The sequence below is a fragment of the Homarus americanus genome, unplaced genomic scaffold (assembly GCF_018991925.1).
Source record: "Homarus americanus isolate GMGI-L3 unplaced genomic scaffold, GMGI_Hamer_2.0 scaffold11150, whole genome shotgun sequence".
Lineage (NCBI taxonomy): Eukaryota > Metazoa > Arthropoda > Malacostraca > Decapoda > Nephropidae > Homarus > Homarus americanus.
In genome coordinates, this window is record NW_024720555.1 from 3,322,124 (window position 1) to 3,333,985 (window position 11,862).

An 11,862-nucleotide genomic window follows, 5' to 3' on the forward strand; every position below is an offset into this window, starting at 1 on the left:
GGTTTACACAAAGCAAATATTTTATCTTTTGTGCAAAATATATGAAGTTTACATTCAAAATATTCCCTGACCTGCAAGGAATCCAGAAATGTCAATTATATTATCCTAACTTTAGTCTGAGGTATTATTTATTACTAAAAGTTAAAATCTAGTTTTTTCACCCAAACATTTCTCTGGTAGGGAGGGAAGGAGGGTTGGGACCGACCGACCCAGCTGGCGTGAGTGTGAGGAGGGGGGGAGGCAAGGTGGGGTACTTTGATTGACAGATAGTGTCGTGAAGAATATTTTTTTTTTATTACCTGAAGATATTTGTTTTAGCTCATAAAATTCATACAAATTACTCGGCCAGAATATAATTTACATTGCTGGAATTCTTACAATATGATGATCATTTTGAATATAAACATCATGGATTTTGCATTAGACATACAAATTTTAGATCTAATGTAATAATTTGGTTTACACAAAGCAAATATTTTATCTTTTGTGCAAAATATATGAAGTTTACATTCAAAATATTCCCTGACCTGCAAGGAATCCAGAAATGTCAATTATATTATCCTAACTTTAGTCTGAGGTATTATTTATTACTAAACGTTAAAATCTAAGAGTTTTCACCCAAACATTAATCAGAGAGGTAGGAGCTAGTGGGCTGGGAAGAGGGGGGGGGGGATTTGAGTCCATTATTTGAATGGACATTAACCTGGCGACTGTATTTCTCTTAAATATTAATTGTGTGAGCATACCATCATAAAATTTAGATGTTACAGTTGTACCCCACTTAACGCGGTCAATTGAACCCAGAGGGTCCCGCGTTAAGTGAAATCCGCGTTAAGTGAACAACAGAACATATGGGATTAATTCCAATAGAAACCGGCCCGACCCCCAAACTCCACTTTTTGAAGGCACATACCTATGTTGTAGTAAAAATAACATCTTAATTTTATGATGGTACATGCACACAATTAATACTTAAGAGAAATAGAGAAATACAGTCGCCAAGTTAATGTCCATTCAAATAATGGACTCAACTCCCTCCCCTCTCACACTACACTGCCGGCTCTTCCCTCTCTGAGAAATTTTTGGGGGAAAACCACTAAATTTTAATAAATAATACCTCAAACTAAAGTTAGGATAATACAATTGACATTGCTGGATTCCTTGTAAGACCAGGAATATTTTGAATATAAATGTCATATATTTTGCACAAAAGATAACATAGTTACCAGAAAAATTTTTTATCTAAAATTTGTATGTTTAATGCAAAATATATGATGTTTATATTCAAAATGATCACCAAATTATAAGAATTCCAGCAATGTAAATTATATTCTGACCGGGTAATTTGTATGAATTTTATGAGCTAAAACAAATATCTTCAGTTAATAAAAAAAAAAATAATCTTCACGACACTATCTGTCAATCAAAGTACCCCACCTTGCCTCCCCCCCTCTTCCAACCGCGCGGTCAGTCCCAACCCTCCCCCCCACCCCCCACCAATCCTCCCTTCCAGGGTTTTTAACATTTAGTATTAAATAATACCTCAGATTAAAGTTAGGATAATATAATTGACATTGCTGGATTCCTTGTAAGACCAGGAATATTTTGAATATAAATGTCATATATTTTGCACAAAAGATAACATAGTTAATTTGAGAAAAATTTTTATCTAAAATTTGTATGTCTAATGCAAAAATATGATGTTTATATTCAAAATGATCATCAAATTATAAGAATTCCAGCAATGTAAATTATATTCAGACCGGGTAATTTGTATGAATTTTATGAGCTAAAACAAATATCTTCAGTTAATAAAAAAAAAAATAATTCTTCACGGGGTAACAGATGGTCGGTCGGTCCCTCCCTCCCCCCCACCCCCCACCAACCGTCCCAAGGAGATGTGTGGGATAACCACTAAATTTTAATAAATAATACCTCAAACTAAAGTTAGGATAATATAATTGACATTGCTGGATTCCTTGTAAGACCAGGAATATTTTGAATATAAATGTCATATATTTTGCACAAAAGATAACATAGTTACTCTGAGAAAATTTTTTATCTAAAATTTGTATGTCTAATGCAAAATATATGATGTTTATATTCAAAATGATCACCAAATTATAAGAATTCCAGCAATGTAAATTATATTCTGGCCGGGTAATTTGTATGAATTTTATGAGCTAAAACAGGCAGTCAGGCAGGGTGGCGGGTGGGGCAAATCTAAAAATAGCGTCTGGAGCCGGACACTCACCGCGTATATGTGGAAAAAATCCGTGTTAAGTGAAAGTTCAGCTCTGGCGAAGCACCGCATATATGATAAAACGCGTTAAGTGAAACCGCGTTAGGCGGGGTAATACTGTATATTTACTACAACATAGGTATTGTGTCGGAAAAAGTGGAGTTTGGGGGTCGGGCCAGTCTCTATTGGAATTAATCCCATATGTTCGGTTGTTCACTTTACGCGGTTTTCACTTTCCGCGGTACCCTGTAGCGGTACCCTGTGGGTTCAATTGACCGCATAAATCGGGGTACTACTGTACTGTACAAAAAAAGTGTTTTCCCCACTAAATCGTAAATTTACCCTAGGTATTATTACTTTATGAATTTTTTATTGTTAAATATGGATTCCTCACGCCTTTTTCATTAAAAAAAAAAGTTGTTAAACATTAATGTAAGCATTTCCATTTTTGAGTGACTCTTGGCACTTGTTGGGGAATACCGACAAAATTGGCCGACACGGTGAAAGGGTTAAATTGTTGAAAAAGGCTCCAAGCTTTCTCATATTGCATAGAAGTTTGGGGCCTTTGACCTGCTATCACTTGGATAACTATATTTGAATTACCCAACAATCTTTTTAAATATCTTTTGAGAAAATCCAAGCGTGAAGTGCAAAGGTTGTCTCGAACTGAGGGTCCAATGCCTGGTTTAGACATCCTTGTTGCAATCGTAGTGGATGTGGACACCATTTCAACAGATCCAGACACCACGGTTGTAGGATGCAATTAAGAGGACCCTTCCCTGGAAGGATCTGAGTTTGTGAACCACTTTGGATAACATTTTCACTGGTGGGAACAGATAGATTGAATTCCAACAGTTCCAAACTAGAAGTAGAGCATTTCCTAGAAGATTCGATCGTTCCAGAGAAGCATAAATTGGCAGCTTGTGATTGTTTTGAGAGGCAAAGAAATCTATTTGTGGAGTCCAAAACCTCTTCTTTAGACTCTTGAACTTCGATGGCTTTAGGGACCATTCTGTTTCCATCTACACTGGCCCGAGACGGACACCGCTTCTGCCCAATTGTTTTGTACTCCTGGTATGTGAGTTGCCTTGAGGTATAGTTGTCGTGTTACACAAACCTTGAATTTTTTTTTTTGACATTGTGAGAAGAGTCCTAGATCTGGTTGAGCCTTGATGATCGAAACAAAACACTGCCACTCTGTTGTCCATGGCAAACATAATCGTCATGTTTTCGAAGTTTGGGTTCGCCAACAAAAAGAATAGGACTACTGCTAATTCTTCGATGTTTATGTGTTGGTCCCGAAGGGAGTTGGTCCACTTCACCTTGGCGGAACTCTCCTTTTGACGAATGGTATCCCCATCTTATCTCGGACGCGTCCATCCAAATGACCAAGTCTGTCTGAGGGGAAACCTGGGGTGATGATCCGATTAGATTGTCCAACTTTGTCTACCATGACAGATGATTCTTGATCTGAATAGGGAGAGAAGCATTATTTCTGTTCCTGCGGAGCAACTTCGACCCCAGACGAGTTACTGTAGTTCCTATTTCCTTAATGTACCTAAGGGAAGTACTAGGGTGGCAAAATTCAGCAGACCCAAAAGCTTTTTCCAATCGTGCCAAGAACTCTCTTGTTTTACACAGAAGGCCTCTACTTGGGTTATCACATCTGATATCTTTGCTTCTGGTAGACTGCAGACTGCTGATTGGTGTCCCAATGGATACCTAACCAATCCAGTTTCTGACATGATAGGAGATTTGATTTGACCCAGTTTATCTTTAATCCTAGGTTTTGAAATACTACTAGCTTACATTGGGTCGCCCTTTAACAGTCTTCTAAACAGTTTCCCACTATCAGCCAATCGTCTAGATAAGCAAAAGTTCTTATGCCCTCCGTCGCAAGGATCTCCCCGAGGATGTTCGCCAGTATTGTAAACACTTTTGGTGCAATTGTCAGACCGAATGGCATCACTGTGAAATGATAGCTTACATCCCCACTGCGAACACTAGAAAGTTTCTGTATCTGGGAGCAATAGGCACATGATAATAAGCATCCTCGAGATCCACCTTTGAGATCCAAGCATCGGACAGAAGTAGATGCCTCAGATGATCGTAAGTGAGCACCTTGAAACTTCTTTTGGTAATGAACTTGTTCAGGACGGACAGATCTAAAATCCACCTCAACTTGTCACTGCCTTTCTTGGGGACTGGTAACAGGCGGGACATGAAACACTTCTCTGACTGCAACAGTTCTATCACACATCTGTTTAACAGTTGAGATACATGTTCTGTGAGTAAGGGAAATTGGTTTCCGACCCCTTTTTGGTAACACTAGCGTAGGGCGCCTCAACTACGTCCATGTTAGGTTCCTCTTAAGATTCTTGTCAGATTTTCTTGTTAATGCGAGTGGGATTGAAGACAAAAATTTTGGGTTTCTGATGGTAGATGTGAATGGAACGTCGCATTTTGTTTTTCCTTTTATTGGTACAGTTCACAGATTTGTCTTCTATCCCAGTGGCAATTGGTTATTGGCATTCATATTATATATTAATTCCCAAGTGAATCGTGGTCTTGTTAATATTATTCCTCTATCTGAAAATAAAGGCCCTTTTAATAAATCCTGTTTCTTTCTTAACCTATCATACTAACATTTCAGAGGAGAGTACACAGGAAATGTAAGATGCATGTAAACAGTGGTGGGTGTAGTGGTATCTCTTTGCAGATCTAACAGACCAGTTACACAGATAGAAAAAATTTAAAACCCATGACCTCCATCATTCACTAAGATGTGTTTCAGACTTATCGACTTGAGTTAGAAAAAATTTAAAACCCATGACCTCCATCATTCAATAAGATGTGTTTCAGACTTATCGACTTGAGTTGCAAGCTTAATTCTGCCTCAATGATATAAAAAACATTGAATGTGTAATCAGTAGAAATTTTAGGTTTCGCAATCCCTCGACTCTTTTCTGTGAGCACTACTAGTAACTACATGCAATAGAAACAAACTAGGACACTTCTTGTTCAGTATCTTCTCTGAGGTGACTGTTCAAAGGTTTAGTTACCACAATAGGATGTGATACCACACGATATCTACTTACTGTTATATCAGTACCGGTTAAAATCTCTCTAACAGGCAAGGAATCCTCCACCCCAACAGTCCCTGGTTGGAACATCAGATCTGTCATCACTTACAAATGTCAGAGCGGAACAGTAACCCAACCTAATCCTAACCTGACAAAACCTTTTACCACAACACTGAGACAAGTCTACATCTCGAGATACTCATAGGTGCTGTACTCTATCCTTTTTGCCATTTGAGCAGTCATTCACGTTTTTGTTATGATGTTGGCAATTGCCGAGCATGTAGAGACTCGCAAAATGTATGAGAATCTGCACCTCTGTCTTGTCAGCTTTCTCGATTACATATACCGCCATCTCGAGAAACGAAAAACGTCTGTAGCTGTCGCCTTCATTCATTTCACTAAAGCATTCGACCTAGTCGACCACAATTTAATCATCAACAAAGCTATTGACCTTGGGCTTCGGAGAAGTCTTATACCATGGCTTACAGACTTCCTCAGTGACCGACGCCAAGCTGTACGCTTCCGAGGGGCTGTCTCCACCTTTCAGTCACTCACCTGTGGCGTCCCCCAAGGCACCAAGATGGGACCACTCTGCTTCCTTATGCTTATCAATGATGCCCTAAGGGAAACCCCTGCTCGCTGGAAATATGTCGACGACTCCACCATTGGGATCAGCGTCAACAATTCTGCTCCCGACTATACCGCCCTTCAGGATTTATTGAACAGTCTCCAAAACTGGGCCACCAACAACCACGTCACCATCAACCACACCAAGACCATGGTTATGCACATCAACCTCTCCTCTGACATTGTCCCACCCCCTTCCATTGCTTTAGGTCCCAACACACTCCAGGTTGTAGATTCCACTAAGCTCCACGGCGTCACCATAGACAACAAACTAAATTGAAAACCACATGTCAGTGAAGTTGTCAAGTCCTCCAGTTTCCGTCTCCACCTTCTCCGTTGACTCAAGTCCCTCGGAGTTCCTGCACCCGAGCTCCTCAGTGTTTACTCAACATTCATACTTCCCAAGCTCACCTATGCCTCCCCCATCTGGTTTTCCTCCCTAAATGCCACACAACGTAAACACCTAGAAAAAATGCAAAAGAGGGCATGCAAGATTATTCTCTCCCCTTCCTATTCCACATATCAAGAAGCGCTCAACACACTGACCCTTTTGACTCTCACTGACCATCACCACGACCTCATCTGCAAATTTGGTAAGAAGCTTCTGCACCATCCTTGACACTGGCTCCTACTACCACCTGAGATCCCTAGCCCGAGAATTGCTGTTCGACACCACAACCGCATCCAGCCCATACGTGCACGAACTGATCACTGTAAGAACAGCCTGTCCCAACCATTGTAAAAATTATCAATAACTTGTAATAAACCATTGGATTCACTCCCAGTAAATCCTACTTCTTGCACTGTCACTATGTTGAAATGCCCTGGAGTTTGAGCTTTTCCCCATCAGTTATTATATATCTTATTTGTATCACTTATGTTACTTGTATATTATTTGTAAATCGAAACCCATTCCCCAATTTTGTAACTGTATATTTTCAGCCTTCTGGCTGCTATGTTCTTTCAATAAACCGTTAATAATTATTATTATTATTATTATTATTATTATTATTATTATTATTATTATTATTATTATCATTATTATTATTAAATCTGGTCTTTAATTCACACTTGGTGCAGGCAGAACACTGGCAGGTTTTCCAGTTCACAAGTCCTAATCCAAAAAAGTTTCCCCCTGGCTTTTTTTTTTAACTTGTGGCTTCTTGAACCAGAGGTTTAAAATATTAAAAAAAAAATATTTTACTCCACATTTTCCCTAAACTTCAAAGCCCTGACAATTTCCCTAAACTTCGAAGCCTTGCTCATGTTAAACAAGTAATTATGTTTGACAAATTTATCTATTAAAATACTAAAAACACATCTCCGACACAAACAATAGAAAAAGGTCTTAGAACGATAATATTAGCCCACCCAGGCACAGGTCACTGACCCACATCTGGGCCTGTAATAATAATAAATATAATAAAAATAATGATGATAATAATAATTATTATTCATAGTAAATGAAGTTTATAATAAAATAGAAACAAATCTGAAAATATAATAATAATAATGAACTATAAAGAAATACAAAAAAAAAGAAAGAAAAAAGATCAAAAGTGAGAAACAATATACAGTGACCCCTCGTTTAACGAACACCTCGGTTAACGTAATTTCGATTAACGAACTGCCTTCCATAAGGATCTTCAATTCGGTTAACGAAAAAAAATTCGCTTAACGAACTTCTTACGAACCGACCTCAACATGTTTTCGCTTGCACTGACCGGGCAACCAGCTTTAGTATCAGTCCGCCAATACATTAATCGGTTCTAGGGCTTAAATTCCTTACTATTTTTGTAAATATCAAGAAGTTTATACTATTCAATAATTTTAAAAGTTTAATATTCAATTTTTTAGTCATTTTAACAATTATTGAACAAAATTGAAGGTAAAGTGACTAGTTTAATGCGCGGCATCCAGCCTCTTTACACAGCAAACAGGCGTCAGTCTCTCTCTGTTTTCACTGGAGGTAACATCTTGCTTGAGACTCTCTTCAACTAAACGCTTTTTTTCTGTGTTTCCAAGCAAATTATTGGTCATTTTGAAATATATTTTATATATTGACAATATATAATGCAGTGCAGCGTTGATTTAAAGAAAATAATCTTGAATTAAACCAGAGAGCTAAAATTTTATGGGTGAAATGGCACCATGGGGTGACTTCTCTTCCACCCCAATGCCTTCTCTTCTTCCTTCTCCTCCACCCCCATTCTAAATCCCATCATCATCATCATCATCCAGGAGCCTTCTACATACACACCTCAAAGTAAGTGAACTTTTCTACCATTTTTGTTGAATTTAGGAAATTTTCGGTGAGCTGGAACCAATTACCCAAAAACCCATTGAAACAATGGTTTCGGTTAACGAACGTTTCGGTTAACGAACGACCTTCTGGAACGGATTGAGTTCGTTAACCGAGGGGCCACTGTATGTATGTTGTGTTGTCAATAGTAAGAGATACAACTGAGACCCTGCAATTGTGTGTAAATGAGGCAGAAATTCAGATCAGCAACCTGGGATTTGGTCACAATTTTTGTGGTGCCATATGGCAGCAGGGTCTACCATTCGAGAACACATTGTGCTTTTAATATCTTATCAGGCGGTAGTTCCTCCTTGTTTGGTAGCTGCCTACTACCTACTACCATTATACTACTTAGGTCAAACATGGAATTTCATACAGTTAACCCTCACTTTACGCGGTTAATGTAACCCGGAGGGTACCGCGGAAAGTGAGGAACGCGTAAAGTGAATAACATAACATATGGGATTAATTGAAATGGAGTCCGGGCCGATCCCCAAACTCCACTTTTTGACGACACACAACTATGTTGTAGTAAAAATTTTATCTTAACTTTATGATGGTATGAAAAAACAAGTAATATAGAAGAGGTTAGGTTAGGAAAGATAAAGGTTAACATAGGAAAAATAAAGGTAAGGTTAGAAAACTAAAAATTAGGTGTAACTTACGGTAGTAGAAGAGATGGGTCGGCATACGGGGATGGAGGCTGGTTCCGAGGCAGAGGGCAGATTACTGGCCCTCAGGTGAATCACCATTACTAGGCGAATCACCATCACTGTCACTTACAGTTGTCAGGGCTTCCCTGACAAATTCCTCAAAGTCATCTTCACTGTCACTATCACTGGCTTGGGCTGGCTGTGGTGGGTTGCGGGCGAAGAACTCGGTTATGCTTTTTTGACGGCTGGTGTTTATGTTGTCGTGATACACCGTGATGTACGCCTCCATAGCCTGCACCAGCCGGGTATGGAAGACTTCATAGCGGTCATCGTCATTGTCGCGGGAAAGGAAGGACTTCATTTTCTCTGCACACTCCATGGCACCCTTAATATCACTATGAGTTAAACTGTGTTCTTCGGAGAATGATGCACCTTCTTCCTCCTCTTCACTGACGTGATCTTCTTCCAACATCTCGTCGGCAGTCACTTCAGGATCTCTCATCACCTCCAGGATGCCGTCGTTGGTGGTCTCGGAGAAGCCTGGAACTGTAACAGTCTGCGCAGCTTCTCTGGCAAGGTCCACCGCTACTGCAACATTCTGAACCTCACCAGTCACAGATTGACTCCTCCTCTCACCTGGTATTCCATGCAACACATGTCTCCATGCGTGACGAATTGTAGCAATAGACAGCTGATCCCATGACTCCACCAAGAAGTCCACAGCTTTCTTGATGTTAAATACTCTCCAGAATTGTTTGAACAGTATTTTTTGCTGTTCCAACTGTTGATCCTCATCTTCTTCGCTCTTGCTATCGGTGGTGGTGTCACTCAGGTTACGCAACTCTTCCCTGGTGTTGGTGTAGTCGTTCAGGAGTTTGAATTTTTTTGTTGAGAATGCAGCTTTTACATTACAGATTAACTCTTGGTCCATGGGCTGTAATATAGACGTAGTGTTGGGAGGAAGGAAGACCACTTTTACGTTGGGGTGACGATCTAACAGTAGGGGCGAGTGTCCTGGTGCGTTGTCCAGCAGCAACAAAATATTGAATGGCACATTCTGTCGCTCACAGAATTTCTTTACATCGGGAACAAAACAGTCATCAAACCAGGAGAGGGACAGTGTAGAGAACATCCACGCCTTACGTGCGGTCAGCCAGTGGACATTTAGCTTGGTCATGTCCATGGTTTTGTAGGCGTGCGGCTTGCGTGCTGTGTGGATCACCGATAACTTGAGCTTACAGGTACCGGAGGCATTGGTGGTAAACAGGACGGTGATGCGTTCCTTCTGCATCTTCCGGCCCCGAATCCTGCTGGCATTCTTTACAACGAAGGACTTGGAAGGTAGCTTTTTCCAGAAAAGACCAGATTCGTCCATGTTAAACACCTGGTCGTCACTGTACTGTCCTTCCTCCATAATCTCACGTAAAAACGGAGGAAATTCCCTAGCCGCAGCACGGTCAGCACTCGCTTCTTCACCACCAATGTTTATATTGGTGATCTTGTTCCGGATCTTAAACCTCTGTAACCACCCAGAGGAAGCATTAAAGGGTTTGGGCTCTGTAATTCCCATCTTTCGTGCCACTGCCATGTACAGTTCACGTGCGTAGTCCTTAACAGAGCGCGTGTCGACCGCCATGTTCCGTCGCGCCTGACGCACCAAGTACCTCACAAGTAATTTTTCTGTCTTGAGAAGCACCTGGTTGTGAAAATACTTGATCATAGAAGCACCTGTAGACTTTGTGATCTTCATGTGCTCCTTTATCTTGGCTGCATCCTTCTTTATTGTTCGAATCATAGATTCATTCACACCATGCTGGCATGCCAAATCAACCTGCCTTGTTCCTTTCTCCAACTCTTGGATGATGGTATACTTCACCTCGTAGCTTAAGGAACGTCGTGTCTTCTTTGGCTTAGTGCCGCTGGGTCCAGGTAAGGAAAGGTTTCTCTCTGGGGGTGGTGGTCCGGCGGAAGCCATTTTACGGAACAATGGATGCACGTTTACACGGTGTGGCCTTGAGGGATGAAACTGCCGCGGCTAGGTCAAGCGTCGTCTTTCCTCCCTCCCTCCCTCCCCCGGGTGGACACGTCATAATACTTTAAGCCAATTACAGCTAGCAGCAGAGTGGGGTAGGGATGCATGGCCAATCACAGTCCGATACGTCATATGACGTCAGTGATAATGCAACAAAGACACACACTGCGCAACCTTACCGCGTGGCTTGCCCAAGCGGAGGGAGGAGGAGGGAGAGGCGAGGAGCACAGGCAGGCAGGCGGGCGGGTGGCGGGTGGGGCGAATCTAAAAATAGCGTCGCGCCGGACACTCTCCGCGTAATGGGGTTCACGTACCGCGTAATGTGAGCACGTTAGGTTCTGGCAAGGCACCGCGTAAACGTGGAAACGCGGAATGCGGGACCGCGTAAAGTGAGGGTTAACTGTATATACAGTGGCCCCTCGGTTAACGAATTCAATCCGTTCCAGAAGGTCGTTCGTTAACCGAAACGTTCGTTAACCGAAACCATTGTTTCAATGGGTTTTTGGGTAATTGGTTCCAGCTCACCGAAAATTTCCTAACTTCAACAAAAATGGCGGAAAAATTTACTTACTTTGAGGTGTGTATGTAGAAGGCTCCTGGATGATGGTGATGATGTGCATTTGAAGTGGGAGGTGCAGGAGGAGAAGGGAGAAGAGAAGGAAGTGGAGGTGGAGGAGAAGCATTTTACTGCTTCTTGGAAGGTGAGTCACCTTCCATGAAAATGTCAGGAACCTCTGGACTGACAGATTCTCCACCATGAACATCCTCTCTCCTTCTTGAAGTGGAAGGCTGAGGGCTAGCATCTTGTTCCCTCTGCCTTTTACTGAAGAAAGTGTCAATTGTGGTCTGTGGGGCATCTGTCCTCCTCACCATTAACTTATGTTTAAAGAAGGAGACCACTGAGTCCTCAACATGACACAAAG